The sequence below is a fragment of the Gallus gallus genome, chromosome Z, assembly GCF_016699485.2.
Source record: "Gallus gallus isolate bGalGal1 chromosome Z, bGalGal1.mat.broiler.GRCg7b, whole genome shotgun sequence".
NCBI classification, from domain to species: domain Eukaryota; kingdom Metazoa; phylum Chordata; class Aves; order Galliformes; family Phasianidae; genus Gallus; species Gallus gallus.
In genome coordinates, this window is record NC_052572.1 from 4,303,090 (window position 1) to 4,320,552 (window position 17,463).

Below are 17,463 nucleotides of genomic sequence, written 5' to 3' on the forward strand. Positions count from 1 at the left end.
CTCTTTCTGACAAAATACAGCACCATGTGATAAACAAATGGTCTTAAAGAAGGCTGCAGCATTTTCTGTTGGCTTCTAGTCCAGAAAGGTTGCCAAGGGGAAATGTCCTGGCATTGTTGATGGACCAGGCCTCACGAAAGCTTAATTTTTCAATCAGGGTCAGGATTTTCTGTTTGGAGTGAGATAAGGACTGAGCTGCAATGTTCAGAGAAGATCTTTCTTTACCAAAAGAGTGGTGAGGTGCTGAAACAGGCTGCCCAGAGAGGCTGTGGATGCCCTGTCCCTGGAGGTGTTCAAGGCCAGGTTGGATGGGGCCCTGGACAGCCTGGTCCAGTATTAGATATGGAGGTTGGTGGCCCTGTCTGCAGCAGGCAGGCTGGAGCGTGATGATCCTTGAGGTCCCTTCCAACCCAAGACAGTCTATGATTTTATGATTCTATGATCTCACGTTTGCAGAAGGAAATTCAAATGGCTGCAGAATGGTATGGTCCCATAGACAATGAAATCTCCTTAGTCATGGCATTTCCAAGTGAAAAAATGGATTTAAAATCCATGTATTGGTTTGGTCTTGAATGCTTTACAGCTTCATAAATCCTATTATCTCAGATCCCTGCCTATCCTGCTGGATCTGGTCCTGCCCTCCTTGTGGCAGATGCAGTGCTAGGTATCACTAAATGGGTGTAGGGTAGGCTATGGAAGTTATAGTCCATTGGCATATTTCATTGGGACACCCAGTGTGCTTCATGTCAGAGGGAAACAGCCTTGCCATGGCCCTGACAGTGGCTGCACCCTGACCTATGTCACAACTGATTAAAATAATAATAATAAGCATAACATGAGGGCTTTTCTGTCCTATAATACTTTCAGAAGTAGAAGTTCATTATAAAACAATTTTACAAGATCTATAAGAGTTCAGAAGCCTTATAATCATGAGACTAAAAAAAAAAAAAGCAGAGTTTTTGTTTATTTGCTTTTTTTTTTTTAATGAGGGAGTTAAATAAACTACAGAATTTGAAGTTTGCAAAGTTTCTCTAAGCTCTTTTTTTTTTCTTTTTTTTCTCTGAACAGGCAAGAACATCAAGATATATTAGTCATCATTCCAATATCACCTCCTCAACTCCACTGACAGTTAGAATTACTCCTATTGACACTAGCAGAAAACAATATCCTGACAGATCCAAGTAAGCTCACATGTATTAAAAGCCATAAATAATTGTTATGATCCCAGAGAAGCAACATCTACTTCTCTATTTATTTTGTGTATAACTTCAGAGATTAGGGGACCCTGCTACTTAATTGCTCAGAGGGAGACTAATCTTGTAAAGCTCTTTTCCTAACAGAAGCTATCAAATAGGAGCAGGACACCTTAATAAAATTTTAGTTGTTAAAATCTCTGTTTTGCTGGGAAGTTGCTACATCCAGAAACAATCACCAAAATCATTTCTAGAAGAATAATCACATTACCAAGGTTTAAAAAATTTAGAAAAGCTAGAACTGAGCATTTAGTTCACAGTCCTTTCTATATGCTTCTACCACGGGGGGAGATTTAGACTGGATATAAGGAAGAACTTTTTCATCCTATGTGTAGTGAAGCACTGGAAGAGGTTGCCCACAGAGCTGGTGGATGCCCTGTCCCTAGGCACATTTGAGATTAGGCTGAACAGGGCTCAGAGCAACCTGATCTAGTTATAAATATCCCTGTTCATTGCAGTAAAATTGGACTAGGTGTCTTTTAATGGTCCCTTCCAACCCAAACAGTTCTATGATTTTATGATTCTCTTGGAGACATGCTCAGTAACTACGGTCTTGTTCCCAGAAGTGTCTGTTTGCAGATGATAAGAGACACAAAAGAAAACAGGACAAGTATTTAAGATAGAGTCCCCAAATACTCTCTGTCAGCCTTCAGCTGAATGGCCAGTAGAAGTAGCCTGAAATTCTGGAGTGTTAATTTGTGCTGTTATTAAGTATAACAGCAATGATGGTAGGTTGAGCAATTTGCTTGCTGTTTTCCGCTTGAAACCTTTTTGTGTAAAACTTAGAACTGATGCTCTTGGTGATGCAATGTTATATGGCACACCTAAGCTGGAGACATTCCCCTCCAGGCTCCTCTCAATTCAGTGCAATTCACAACACCTTTGGCCCATCTGTCAAATTCAGACCAAAACAAAACATTTCACTCCTTGATCAAATGGGATTTGCTGTGGAAAATAGGGCTCCTGTAGTCCCCTTGTTATTAATAATTACAGCATAATAAAAAGCACAGAGCTAATTGCTGATCCTCGGTTATAACCTGGTAGATTAATAGAAACAGCTATTTCTTCTCAGGAGAGTGGGCTTACTTTTACATTACAGAAATAATTAAAATGTAATCAAGTACTGCGAAGTCACCCAGGAGATCTGTGCATAATAGCCCACACATACGTTTTGCCTCTTGTACCAAAGCAGCTCACAAAGGACAAAATCTGTTCTGCCATCAAGTCCTGATTCCCCCATCACATATGATGAAGGAGCAGCCGGACCAAGGCATGGCAGCTTTGTGCTGTCACCAGGGGTCTGACACCACTGCCAGACCTCCAGCTGTGGCTCCATCTTGAACTATCCCTGATAACACTCCATCAGCTCTGCAGAAAAATCTTCCCTTGTTCATCCATATCCTGAGCATGAGTACATTTTGCTTTCAGATCTGAAGCTCGGGGAAAGGGTTGTGGTTTGTGGATATCTGTTTGTCTGTCTGTGTGATGCTAAATACTGCTACAGCTACCTTAACTCAGTAAGTCCAAGCATGGAACAGACATGATGAAGACCTGGGGTTGCTGTCTGGGTTTTGCAGAGGTAAATTCCCTGCTCTGAGCCCGCGCTGCTGCTCAGGAAATCACAGGAGCTTGAATGTTCCCTGAGCACATTTCTCCCTCTGCCGAATCACTTCAGCACTACCTGCTGTTCCTATGCAGCTGCCAGAGATGCCTTCCCAGCATCTAAAATAAACCAAAAGATTGCTGCGGCTCGTATAAGAGCAGAAAACCACAGCTCTAGAAGCACAGGCCAATAAATCTTCTTGTGACTTTTTTTTTTTTTTTTTAATTACTCCTTTAATCTCAGAAGTAATTTGAATAGGGAATATCTTAGACAGAATTCCACTCACACACACATTTACTTTCTCTCTCTGTAACCAATTTGTAGCTTCCTTTCACTCCAGGGTGAAAATGTACTGAAACTCTCATCACTTCTGTGCACCTGTGCATGGAGTCAAAACTCCCCTGCAACCATCACAATGAATTCACAAGGTTACAGACTGGAGTTCTTCATTATTTTAACTGTGAAACATTAAGGATTTATTCACATGCCAGTCTTAAAAAAAGAAAGGAAGAAAAAAGAGCATAACTTAAAATTATGGTCACTATAATGAGAAAGTGAATCTTAACAGTCCTCATTTTGAATGTCCCATTCTAAACTTGGTACAATGGGGAAAATTTTATAAAGATACTAACTCAACCAAAGATCAAAGTAGATAGGTTAAATTCTACAGACTTAAAGGAAGCTATTACTTTATCCTATCCCATTGGATCTTTGGTATCCTATTACCTGTGTCAGCTGTATGTAAATGCAGATCCCACACCTCATTTCTTAGGCATTTCAGCCCTTAAGAGTCTGAAGTTGGGAATCATAGAGAGAGGAAAAAGGAAAAAAGTGAGAGAAAACAAAATAATGTTAATGTCCAAGGCTCCTGGATTACAGGACCAAGATCTGTGCAGTATCTGAGTCATATTTTAATGAAAACATAAATAAAACAAACTTTCCCCCTCTTACGCCCCTAAAAGCATGCATATAAACAAACAAGGCAGAGCTCTGAGCATTTCTGAGCATCTCATTGTTTCTGGAGTGAGTCAACACCAAAACATTTTTTTTGCATTCTCACCAATGACATTAATGCTCACAGGGAAGCTCCATCACACACTGCCTGTACCTGCAGGAAGAATACATCTCCCACATTCCCAAGATTCTCAGTGGGGTAGAAAGAGTTGGCATACCAGATGAAAGATGCAGTTATGCACCTGACCACTCTTAAAATCTTAAGCCTATTTTACTTCCAGTTCCATTACTTCCATTACATCGGATTTTCATTTCTTACATCTGGAGCAGAACAGTAGTTCTATCAGTGCAAAATGGATTGTGGACAAAGTGGGGATTTTTTTTAAATTTGTTTTTTTTATTATTTTTTTTATTTTTTGGTAATCATTTGATGTGGATAACATGTCGACATTCGTGCTTTATTTATTTATTTATTGCTGTCTGGTTGATGATTATTTATAGGAGATAGAGAATGTTTGAAGGCTTCAAGATTAATTAAGTTTCATCTTTTTAGACTGTTCTTTACATGTAAAGGTAATTGCTTTTAGATGTTATAAATCTTGTGTAAAATTCCTCAAGCAATAAACACAAGCTGTATCTTAGTAATTGTCTATTGACTGCGCTTTCCAGTATGAATTAATTTTCAGTTACAGACTTCCCTCCTCACTGTATCAGGCTAGAAGTCTGCATTTTGAACACGTAGATGTTCTCATCTTGTGTGGTTTCTCATCTTGTGTAAATTTGTCTCACATTATGCTGGGGAAAAAAATAGAGATTCATTGTGCAACTATCAGACTGAATATCAATGCAGCATGACAATAACAGTATATGTCAAAACTTAGATTTCCTCTGCAAATTCCCAGACAGTAACAAAGACCCATTTGCAACCTTAATTATTTTTATTGCTGCTACATTATGCTCATCTCTACTGCTTCTTTAAAAGTTAATGGCTTGATTAAGAAAGGGATCTAAATTCAATGAAAATTCCACAGCAACCACAATTGCAGTCCATCCCTACCAGACTAATTAGAAGTATTTCAGAGGGATAAGTACCTAAGTTACTGAGGAGAGGTAACTATGTAGTTCTGAGATGAGCCATCACATTCCTTTTTGAAACAGAAATTGCAGAAAACAGCCAGACTTTCACAGGTGTTCATCTGAAGTTAGATGTCCTGATTGCTGCTGTTTTCAGAAATGCCCCAAGGAGTCCACTCACATTCTGAGGTATGGAATGTTTTTCTAATTATAACGGCCAAACACCATCTTCAAAAGGCACAGACCACAAAGTCAGATGCATAGCTCTGTGGGTGAACTTACAGAGTGCTGCCAAGGAGAGACACTAGAGATATGGCTTCAAATGCAGGAAAATGCCATGATGGTCTTCTGCTGTCAGAAGAGATCTCTATGCATCTTTCACAGCCTTGAGGTCTCACATTCCCATAAGATGACTCACTGCTGTCAGACACTGTGCTATTAAAATAGCAGAAAACCATCCATTCTTCCCTCCCTCAAGATATTTTCTCCCATTTTAGTGAGGTAGATTAGCTCATGAAAAAAGTTCTGCAAATGCCAAAGCCAGCAACAGACGTGTGGGAGGTGAAGACACCCAGAAGTAGAAGACAGAAAGAGCTCCAACTCAGTGTCACATGAAGATGCTGATGTTAGCAAGCAAGTTTTCAAACATCTCACCTACATTTCACCATCAGGCTCAAACATTCCATGCCCTGGGTAGCTTCTCTGAACTCCCTTTGCATTCTTGGAGAAGAAAGAAGAAGAAGCTTGCAGGAAGGAAGAAAGAAGGAAGGAAGAAGCTTGGAGAAGAGAATGTTCCAGGGAGACCTTATTGTGGCCTTCCAGTAATTGAAGGGAGCATATAAACAGGAAGGGGAACGGCTGTTTATGAGGGTGGATAGTAATAGGACAAGGGATAATGGTTTTAAACTGAGTCAGGGGAGGTTTGGGTTAGATATTAGGTGGAAGTTTTTCACCCAGACGGTGGTGACACACTGGAACAGGTTGCACAAGGAGGTTATGGATGCCCCATCCCTGGAGGCATTCAAGGCCAGGCTGGATATGGCTCTGGACAGCCTGGGCTAGTAGTTGGCAGCCCTGCCCATGGCAGGGAGGTTGAAACCAGATGATCTTTGATGTCCTTTTCAACTCAGGCCATTCTATGATTGTATGATTCAGTCCCTAAAAGACTTAGAGAATTTACAGAATTCTTATATTCTTATTTTCAGAATTTACAGAGTTCTTATAACACTTGGGGAGATGTGACACAAGTGGATTCCTCTCTGGTGCGCATATGCTCTCCAGGGGGATGTTGGCACTCTAGGTCCTCTGTATCTTACCCACATCACTAAGGGTGTCTTAGATACTCAACAGTAGCTAAGATGACCCTAGACATCTATATTTAGGCACCTGAGTCTCTCTATCAGTGACCCAAAATCACTAACACTAAAAATTTAGTAATCACGGTGACTTTAACAATGCATATTTAGTCCAAGAAAAGTGGATATATTAACTCATAATTTACGCAGAAAGAATGAAAGAACATAAGTGACCTTATAAATAGTTTCAAGAAGAAGCATATTGAATGCTTTTGGATGTAAAATAAGTGGAAAGATTAAAGATTTTCTTCATACACCTATGTGATCTGCACAACTGAAATTTCAAATTTCTGAATTTCTATTTGCGAATGTTCATAAGCTCACCAGGATCAATGCTACCAAATTCCTGACACTACTAGAAAAAAAATATAGACACCTCTCCCTCTTCCATACATGTAGATAGTTGTACATTTGGGCATTTATTTAACGTTTGTTAAGGGATTTTTTCTTTTTCTATTCTCTGTTGTTTATTTTAGCTGGAAGTAAAAGGATAAAAAAAATCTTGTGCTCCTACCTGAAAGAATCCTGAGAGTGGGACTGAAATGAGTGCAACGTTATTAGCACATAAAATGAAGCTTGAGCATCTTACTCAACCTCAGCAACATGAATAACAACAATATTAGAAAGAATTGCCCTTCCCTTTCTTTCTTTTTTTTCTTTCTTTCTTTCTTTTTTTCTTTCCTTCTTTCTTTCTTTTTTTTTTTTTTTTTCTTGTATAAGATTTGCCCATCCATTTGTGACAGAAAGTCTTCAGCTAATAGTGCCACCAGATGGGCCCTTCATGGTACTGTATTTCCTGAGTGATATCTCAGTGGAAAGAAAGGAAAAAGAAAACCCCAAACTTCAGCATTTCTGCTCATTTTATCCTATCTTTTCATCTTTGCTCTGGAATTCTCACTCCAGCAAGAAACTTCAGTCTTTATAGTATCTTACATTAAAAGGTGAAAAGACCTCGGTTTTACTATCCAGTACAATAGCGTGGTGGCTTGCAAATTTCTCACTTGAGGTTAATTGTATCTTCAAAGTGTGTGACCTACATTGGAGGCAGACAGAATAAAACAGTTCTGTATATATTTAATGGATTTATTTAAAAGGATGAGCAAGCAAATGTTCACTTAAAAGCACCTATTAGTGAGCTAATATACTGCATTTTTACTAGGATAATTAAAGACTGAACAATGCAATGGTCACATTGAGATCACAATTAAAATTAAATCAGTAAATCAATAGTCTCAGAATGATCAAACCACTGTGTTAATACAATACATAATGAAACTGTATTATGAGGTTGATAGCTGATGAAATTACTATATGATGGTCTTTACTTTGGCTGAATTTAACAAAGAGATGCTTTTTCTTACAGTAAGTCTCCACCACGTACTAACATGGTGTTGATCTTGCAAGTAAAGGAACCAAGTATCTGTGTATGTGTGTCTCATAGTCTCTTGGCTGTTCTTCCTGGGAAAAATCTAGCAGACAGTAATGGAGTCTTGGCTTAGACTAAAAAAGAAAAACAGCTCCTGTTGTGCAAATTTAACAGTCCCTCCTCAGCTCTCACCACTATTAACACATTGCTGTGGTTATTCTTAATTTCAACCATCTGTTTTACCAGCGTAACATAATTTTTTCCTAGGACTTGAAACAGGGTTGATAGCATTGGATAGGAACTTCATATTCCTCCAATGTGACATGCATTTATTGTGTGTGAAGTTTGTTAGATCTCACGTGTTGCAACTTACCTCATCAAGATTTGGTCCAAGACAGCTGAATGAGCTGTGTGTGACAACTATTTCAGGAATAAATGGCTGCTTCTGTAGTGAGACTATCTCAGATGTAACTAATAGCATTTAAGCCTACTAAAATTCACATAGGTTCCCCACCTGTCTCCCTCCAATACATCCCCATTTTTTTGGTGCTCGTTTGGAGTTTGTGCTTGAGTTTTTCATTCAGATATCCCAGCCTAACGAGTATGCAGATCAGAGAGCTATTCCAGCCCAGAGGTGTGCTATGTTACAGAATGGCTGCGGTCTTGGAATGTCTCACAGGATCTGTGCAGAAGTGCAGAAGAGATTCTCCTTTATCTACAATGTGAGATAAGAAAGTGAGAACCTGTGCATAAAGAGCAGGAGAAGCTTAATACCACAAGCACTTCAAATGGCTGCAGTGGCTGTGGAGTGACAACCAGCAATTTTTAAGCTCTGCATAGCTTGAATGGGTGGGGTAAGGAGATAATAACTCATGAACTTCCTAAACAAACATCAAAACAGATTTGAATGCAAGAAGGCTTTGCACTATTATATTAAATAAAATCCATGATAGATAGCCAAGTCACAGGAGGCCAATAGCAAGCCTTTGCTGCTGTCAAATGATTAATTTCACTAAGAACATCAAAGAGAGGAAACAATGAAAATGGATGAGATGTGTGCTTCTTAGGAGGAGACAGCAGTGGGGGATTTTGTCCACATTAGAACTACAGCCCTATACACAGAGCTGGCATTACGCATTGTATTTCATTGCCTTCGATTCACATCAACTTGACAAGCAGTAAAACTCACTTTTCTCCAAAGCAGCAATAAATAGGAGATATTGGAATCGGAGAAGGCAGGATAACAATGCCAGCCTGACCTTCCCCACCCCAAAAATTGAGATGATGCTTAAGAATCATAATATTCAAGAAGCAGAAAATAAACCCTTAAGGTTTGATTTACAGCTTTCAGCTTTTTCTCAGGCAGAGATTGTAAACTCTCTGTAACTGAGAGAGAGATTTTTCTCTTAAAAATAATAATAATAATAATCAATAATTCTCACAAGAATAAGCTGAATTCACCTGTCAGGGCTTTATAAACTGAGACCAAAGGGCTTGGGACTCCATACCATTTCTGTCACATTTCTGTGGAAAACACATTGTTTAGAAGACTATCCAATTTACTCATGCCTGTAGGAAGCTCTAAGTATGGTCTAGAAAGACTGGAAGAGGAATGCATTATTTAAGCTGAGGCATGTCACTGAGTTAGCTTTTCTTTCCATGGGCCAATGAAGCTTGGGGACAGCTGCAGCAGAATGACCTGGCAGATGGAAGAGGTTTTGAACCCCAAATTCTAGTTTTTCAGTTGAAATTCTGAAGAAGCTACATGAAAAGTATGGACTTCTGTGAAGAAGAAAGATAGCGGAGAGGCTAATTTTGTAATGGAAATCATGGTTGTTAGCTTTTGTTTATTTTCTTGTTTGTTTGTTTATTCAGATTTAGACGTTCATCAGGAGGGATGGTGTTATCTTATGTTTTGATCAGCCTCCAGAAGAGCCTGGTGCTAAGGTGAAACTCCACCAGCCTAGCTGGGTGGAACGTGAATTCACAATCCTGACCAAGCACTGCAGTACAGAATATCAGGAGGAAAAAAAAAAAAAAAAAAGATGGAAAATGCAGCATTGAGAGGGAAAAAACTGATGCCTGCTCTCTATAGAGCACCCCAGAAAAAGACTTCCCAGCGATACATGTCCTCACTTTGTTCAGGTTCATCTCACCTCAGTGCTTCCAAGTGCCTAATGTGGAATCCTCTCTGGTGTCTTTACAGGAGTTTGACCCATCTTTTCCCATATTCTGCCATGGAAATTCAGGCTCTCTACCTACCCAGGTAGTAAGGTCCTTTCTGTTGACAGAGGCTAAGGCTTAAATAAGAAAGAGCCTTTCTCCAATTTCCATTGCCTTCTTGGATACATGATTTAACCCATAGAAATGATAACTAATTTTAGGGACCTAAGAGTGCATAGATGACACTGGAGTTTCTGGCTATATGAACTCAGAGGTATGTATTCAAATGATGGATACTTTTTGACAGCTGAATACTTCTGCAACCAATTTCTTGTATGGGAGGTCTGAGACTTCACTAATTCAGTGAAACATATAGCAAATGGCTATGTGTTTTACTGAATAACTTTAAAACATGTACTAACAGATATTCATAGATTTTGAAAAGAATTGATCACAGCCCTCTACAGGCATGACCTTCTATTTAATGCAGGCCATGAAATTTCACCCACTGTGGTAGAGGAAATTTTTCTTTCTTTCTTCCTAACTGAATGCTATTAAGTCCAATAACTTACTGGTGGCTGAACTATAGCTTATTGTTAAGTAAGACATCCAGTCTCGGCATAAATGCTCCACTTTGAATTTATCACCTTCTTTGGTATGCTTACAGTGTGCGTATACACCTTGACAGAATTCATTCTTTTCCATACGAATTTATTTGACCTAAACTTCCTGCTATCCAGTTCTATTATGCTTTAGCACACTGGATTGAATAACCCCTAATATCATTGCCCTGGTTAAGACTGTTACACCGCCCGCCATGCACATGGCACCAGGGACTGAAACAAATATTTCCATGCTAAAATTGTCCATGTCGGTAGCTTATGATAGTTCAAAGGTGTTGCTCCATGGCCAGATAAGCTATAACAAGAATGTCATAGCCAGATGCCCTCCTCCATCTGTACCAGCACTCATGTTCCTGAGATTGTTAAGTAAATCAATTTAGGGAGTTCAACTATAAGAAATCCAATACCACAAAAGACATGAATTGGGTTTTTGCTGGCTTGTTCCCTGAAATGGGTCATCACACAGCTACCCAGCACTGGGTCAGGGGAAGCAGCTCTGACAGGCTGTGTTGGGCTGTGATGGACTCACAATTAATCTTCAGTACTGGCCAGAGCGTTCATCATCACGTCCAGGACTACTGGAGCAAAAAGAGGATGGAAGCAGTGACACTTTATAGATACAGTATGAAAAGCAAGATGGGAGGCCAGACCCAGAATCCTTCTCACAGACAGCACGTCCTGAACAACCAACAAGAAAGGCTTCTGTGTTCAAAGTGAACCAGTGCGAGACAGATTGATGGACTGGCCTAAATAAAAGCAATGCATTTTTCATATTCCTTTGAAATATTATCTTTTCCTCCTTCCTAAATAAAAGGCTAGAATGTTAAATCAGCTAAGTGCTGATAAAAGCTATGCAAATGTTTATATATATATATAAAGGCACCATCTATAACACTGACAGTTCAGATAAAGGCTTTAGTTTCATTTTAAAATACTAGTTCCCACTATGGAATGTAAATTCAAACATTTGCTTTATTTTTATTTATTTTATTATTTTTTTTAAAGTACTTTGTATTTTGTACTCTGACAGTTACAAATTGTATATATAATTTACTGAGCTTTTCCCTCCCCACAAGCCCATCCCCCAGATCCTGAGAAGACTTCCTAATATTATAGAAATCTGGCTAGAAATTCAGTACCTGAGGGGCATTGGGCAGGAAAATGAGCAAAACAAAACAAAACAAAACAAAAAACACAGAGAAATGACACAGATAAAGTAAAATAAATAGCAGCCAGTAGATAAAATTACAAAGTGCTGGAAGTATTAAAAATGTATCCATCATCAGTGCCAAAAAAATGCATACAATATAAAACATTCCTGCATTGATCCTTCCCTTTTAACTTGAGGTCAGTATTTCTCTTTTTTCCCTTTAAAAGTGAACTGCTACTGATATACCACCTCAAACATTTGCCTATCAAGAAAGCAAACCTCACAACAAGCAAGAGTGATATTACACACATTTATTTTGTTTCCTTCTCTACTTTCCCACTGCCCTCATCCTTTTCCCTATTCTGTCAGCCTTTCACTCCCTGCCTTTGTACCTCCCTGTCCTTTTGTATCAGCACAATAGTATTTGTGATGCTGCTCTGCAAAGAAAAATGTAGAAACAACGATAAAAGAAATCAGCAGAACAAGGTTGTGTTTCCTGTTTTGACCCTGATAATTTCGTAGACCTGCTTTACACACGAACCTCATATATAGTTGCAACAACACAGCCAAAGGGACAGCAGGGAACTTTGCTAGTTGGCTTCACTGCCAAAGAAAATGTAGCATATAACTACTCCCGCAGGACACATTCAGTCAAATGGCTGACCATGCTCATTCTGCCTGGGGAGAACAAAGTTTAGGATGGATTCAGTTCAATGTGATTGTACTGCCGCTGGGACCTTGCTCAATGCCAAACTGTTGTGTAATGGTTTTTTTCCCTGACTTAATGTACATAAATGATCTTTTTAAACTAAGTCACTAACCTAATTTTGACTTTACGGACTCTAAATGAGACTAAGAGGAAATTATACAGGAAAAAAAGGAAACACTAGGAGTTGTGAAAAGAGCCAAGATATTGTGCCATTAAAATTTCAGTGAATTAGATAAACTCTCAATTTTATACACACAAAAGACATTAAAAAAGATGCATTTCCTTGAATAACAATGTAGAAAGCAGGTTAGAAATCCTAACTTTAAATGCCAATTACACCTCCAACCTCACCTTCACTGGGATCTTTTATGAAGCTACAAGTACTGAATCTAGAGCACTTCATGGGACTGCAGTCATTCTAGCATCCTTATATGTCTGAAATGAATAAGAAGCTGAATGCATTTCTTGACATTTAGGTGTCAGGAATTATTTAAAAGTCCAATTCAAAAATTGCATCCCATCAGCATCATGTCTACAAGCCTATTTTTTTTTTTTTTTTTCCCAAAACAAACCACCATTTAAAGAAATAGAACACTCATGTTCATGCATTTTGGATTTTTTTTTCTTTTACTAATATTTTTTTTAACTTCTCTGAAGAACATTAAGAGCTATAACAAGTGCAGCCATACAGAGGTCTAAAGAGCTTCATTAGCTTTTGATAGAGCATTACAGAATAGCTATTTTTTTTTTACTGTTTTAGAGCTTACTGTCTTCCTCTGAGAAATGAGGTTCAACAGGGCCAAGTGCAAGATGTTCATTTGGGTCAAGGCAATCCCAGACACAAGTACACACTAGAAGAAGAACTAATTGAGAGCTGCCCTGTTGAGAAGGACGTGGGGATCCTGATGGATGAAAGTCTAGACATGAGCCAGCAGTATGCTCTTGCAGCCCAGAAGACCAACAGTATCCGAGGCTGCATTAATAGAGCAGTGGCCAGAAGGTTGACAGAGGTGAATGTCCTCGTCTACACAGACCTTATGAGGCCCTATCTAGAGTACTGCATCCAGGTTTGGGGCCGCTGGAGCAGCAAGGATATGGAGTTGTTGGAGAGGGTCCAGAAGAGGGCCACAAAGATGATTAAATGCTGGAGCACCTCTCATATGAAGCACAGCTGAAAGACTTGAGCTTGTTTTGTTTGGGGAGAAGGTGACTCCAGGGAGACTTTGTTGTGTCCTTCCAGTACTTGAAGTCAGCTTACAAGAAGGAGGGGGACTGACATTTAACCCGGTCTGATAAAGATAGGACAAGGAAGAATGATTTTAAACTAAAAGAGGGAACATTTATGTTAGATGTTAGGAAGAAATTCTTTACTCAGAAGATGGTGAGCCATTAGTATAGGCTGCCTAGAGAAGCTGTGGACGCACCTTCCCTGGAGGCATAAAAAGCCAGCCTGGATGGGATCCTGGGCATCCTGATCTAGTGTTTGGCAACTCTGCCCATGTCAGGGGGGTGGAACTGGATGATCTTTAAGATCCTTTCCAACCCAAGACATTCTATGATTCTATAACCAATAGGATTCAACACATTTTCTACTAGAAATGCTGAACACCAGAGAGATGGATGTACAAAACTATCTGTTGAGAGTTGTTGATACAGTCCATCCCCACACCTACAGTTCAGATGGGCAGTAACACAGAACAAACCAAATTCCAAGGGAATTCATAAATTAAATATTTTTTTTTCATCACTGTTATATGATGTCAGTAAGAATAAGCAGTAAATTATCTTAATATGTAGAAAATGAATACTCAGCCTGCAAAGAGATGAAAATGATATCAAGCAACTGCATGGACTGTGAACAAACATGACAGGCAGATGCTGCATCTTCTAACAGCAAGGGTACCTTCATGCAGCAAAGCTTTCAGGTCACTGCTGGAGTAGGGTTAGAAACAGAACCCATTCCTGAAGCTGGAAAGTTTAAAATTGAGGCACCTTATCTAAGTAGGGTTTTTTTGTGTCCTTTTGTCACCAGAGAGAAAGAGAGCTGTGTGCTGAACATGTCCTTAAGTCAGAACTGGAGGTGGGAAAAACCTGGGCTCATGTCTCCATATCTACCACTGACCAATGCCTGTGCTCCAGCGGAAGCTCAGAGCGTCCTTCAGACAAGTTTACATGTACAAAGTCCCTTGTGAACACTGCCAGTTTCATTGCACAGAAGCACCAACAGCATGGAAGAGCCTGCCCTGCACATCATCTTGGGATTTTCACCACACCCTACTGATGGCCCCACAGCTCTGCCACTTTCTATGCAATTTTTTTCAGCACTATTCCCCCTCCTTGCTGTACAGAACTCTTTAATGTAATTATTCCTTCATTTTGATTTTTCTCCCTCCCAAGCCTCCTGCCTCCCCTGTCAAAGCCTCATCTTGCTGTCACTCCTGATCTAATTAGTTCTCAGAGAACACCTGGGTTCTCCATGCAGGACTGACACTCTTTGTGATGTACTGGCCTTTTGCTCAATTGCCTCAATTAGCTTCCATTGGGCAGTGGGGTAACGACATTAATATGACATCTGTACAGCACAGGGAATGTCTGCTCCATTATGGAGCTTTTCCATCACTTTTCAGAGAGAAAGAGATTACTGTGCCCTTAACTGCATCCCTGCCTTAGCCAGGGGGATCATTCTCTGTCTCCTTGTTTCACATGCAGCCACTCAGCCTCACTGCAGATGTTGAATCTTGGAAAAAATGAGTCCGCTGTGAGAGAGGTGAAATCACAAACCATCAAGGCTTTGGAAACAGTAATTTACTGGAATGCTTGGAGCCAGAATTGCAAAACCGGGTAGAGCTGTTATAACAGCTGCACCTTGATTGAACACTGCTCTAATCCCAGCAAAGTGCAGCTCTTTGCCTTGTTGGGGCTGGCTATAAACTTGAGGGTCTCCCAAAGCTACATAGCAGGACTTTAAAACCTTCATTAGGCTCAGATTGCTCAAGTTGTTTGCAATAAATTGCAGGCTAGGATATTCAGGCTATGTCCAAGCTATCACAGAAACTTTACATCTATTAGCTGCTGGAGGAATTTGCCCCCTGCTCTTTGGAAGGTCGTTGAAGGACAGTCCAAAGGGCATCCTCAGAAGCTGAAACTGCATTGACAACATTGAATGATTTAAAACACAACGCTAATACTAATAAAGGGTGTAACAAAATAGTTTGTTCTGAACAGCTGAGGAAAAGGGAGGACTAAGGCTTCCTAGGAAAGATGAAAGCTTGCTTCCTAGATCCATAAAGATTAAATAGTATGTTTCAACAAGTCACCAAGTTGAGTTCATAAATTAGACTTTCATTAAATTCAAGCTCCTATTAGACCTCATTTTGGAGATTACCAGGAAAGAAATAAGGTAATATAACTCCATTTGTCAGATATAAAAACTATGGACAGCATTTCTAATGATAATATGCTGATGCTAGGAGATTTATCCCAATGCTAGGAGCTTTTCATCTGCCTGTCCACTCTTCCTAGTGTAACTGTTGAAGTTGTTAGCCCATTTCAACTATGTGTGGAAGATCGGGGGGGGGGGGGGGGGGGGGGGGGGGAGGGGGGGGGGGGGGGGGGGGGGAGGTGTCTCAGAGATATTCTATGTTTAATGGAAATTAATCTTAAAGCACAAGTGAGAGATTATTAAGTTTTCTGCTAATTAAAACAGTGAGAATTCTTAATTAGTGAAGCTGCACCAGAAATTTTTACAGAATGCCTAGTTTTAGGTAAAACAAAACCAAAACAGTACTGGTCACTGCTTGTGGTACAGCAAGCACAATAAAATTCATCTATGAGACCACTCTGTAAGAGACCTGTATCCAGTTCAGTATTTTCAAGGGTCAAAGAACAAATGGTTACAGTGCATTATTTTGGGTGCTCAACAGAAGACTCCTTGGATTCAGTTCATATTTAGAAGAAAGAAAACAGTGTAAGAAAACAATCAGTGTTCTGCATGAAAAGTGACAGTGGTCAGCTTATCCATCCACTCAGTTAATGACGAGTCTCTGAATGGAGCTCCTTTTCTGATGTAGCCAAAATTTGGGGTTCATAAGAAGTGTCATATGCATAATTTTTTCCTACTTCTAGGATAAGAAGATGATGCTAGAATAAGTAAACACTTTGTGCTTACTGATGTGGATTCATTTATGCTGTTATTGCTGTTTTCTTCTACTGTAGCTGCTTTATTGCCCCAGTTAATACACACACAGAAAAAAAATAATAAAAATATAATATAATCTCTTCCAAAAAAAACCAGAAGCTGAGCAGCAGCATGGTTTCTTATCCAAAACAGACCTCCTGGAGACAGAGTTTAATTTGAGATCTCCTTGAATTCTTTGGGTTGCTCTCTTTCAGACTCTTCCCTTCCCCTTCCTTCCCCTTCCTTCCCCTTCTTTCCTTTTTTCCTTTTCCTTTTCCTTTTCCTTTTCCTTTCCTTTCCTCTCCTTTCCTTTCCTTTCTCCTTTCCTTTCCTTCTTTTTTTTTCTTTCTTTTTCTTTTTCCCCATTTACTACAACTATGAGGTTTTTTGTTGTTGTTGTTGTTGTTGTTGTTAACCTTTTTTCACATATACACGCCTACTAGAAAACAGCCTTAGCTCTCCCAGGTCAAAATCCAGTGCAGTCTCATAACTTTGCTGGCACATCTGAGGAAAATTAAGGAGCTTGTAGTACTGCTCAGTAGGTGCATGCACTCCCTGTCAAGCAGGGAGCCTTCTCTGTTCCTTTCACAATGTTCTATGGCTTTAAGGAATGCACAGGAATCAGTTCACCTGTATTTAAATGCTAGCAAGGTGCATCTTCCATATGTATTATATTGTACATAGAGGTATATGAAATATTAGCCATGGCTGTGTGCGCCTGGAGCCCAGAAGGGCAACTGCGTCCTGGGCTGCATCAAAGGAGGGGAGCAGTAGGGCAAGGGAGGAGGTTGTCTCTCTCTACCTTGGAGCTAGATGGACTTTAAGGTCCTTCCTCCCCACACCCACTTTATGATTCTATGATTCCTCAAGTCTAGACTAGACTTACAGTAGATATTAGGAAGAAATTCCTTACTGTGAGGGTGATGAGACACTGAAACAGGTTGCCCAGTGAGGTTGTGGATTCCCCCTTCCTTGAAGCATGCAAGGGCAGGCTGGATAGGGTTCTGAGCACCCTGGCCTAGAGGGAGGTGTCCCT

The 17,463-nt window shown here is 39.8% G+C and overlaps 1 long non-coding RNA gene across 1 annotated transcript; it reads right to left on the reverse strand.

The window, feature by feature from the left end:
• Positions 1 to 4,256: 4,256 nt before the first annotated feature.
• Positions 4,257 to 17,442, reverse strand: LOC101751542. Its single transcript, XR_213754.4, has 2 exons — positions 17,341 to 17,442; positions 4,257 to 4,605 (listed from the first exon to the last, which is right to left on the reverse strand). It is a non-coding gene; the product is annotated as an uncharacterized LOC101751542 (long non-coding RNA).
• Between the last annotated feature and the right edge of the window lie 21 nt (positions 17,443 to 17,463).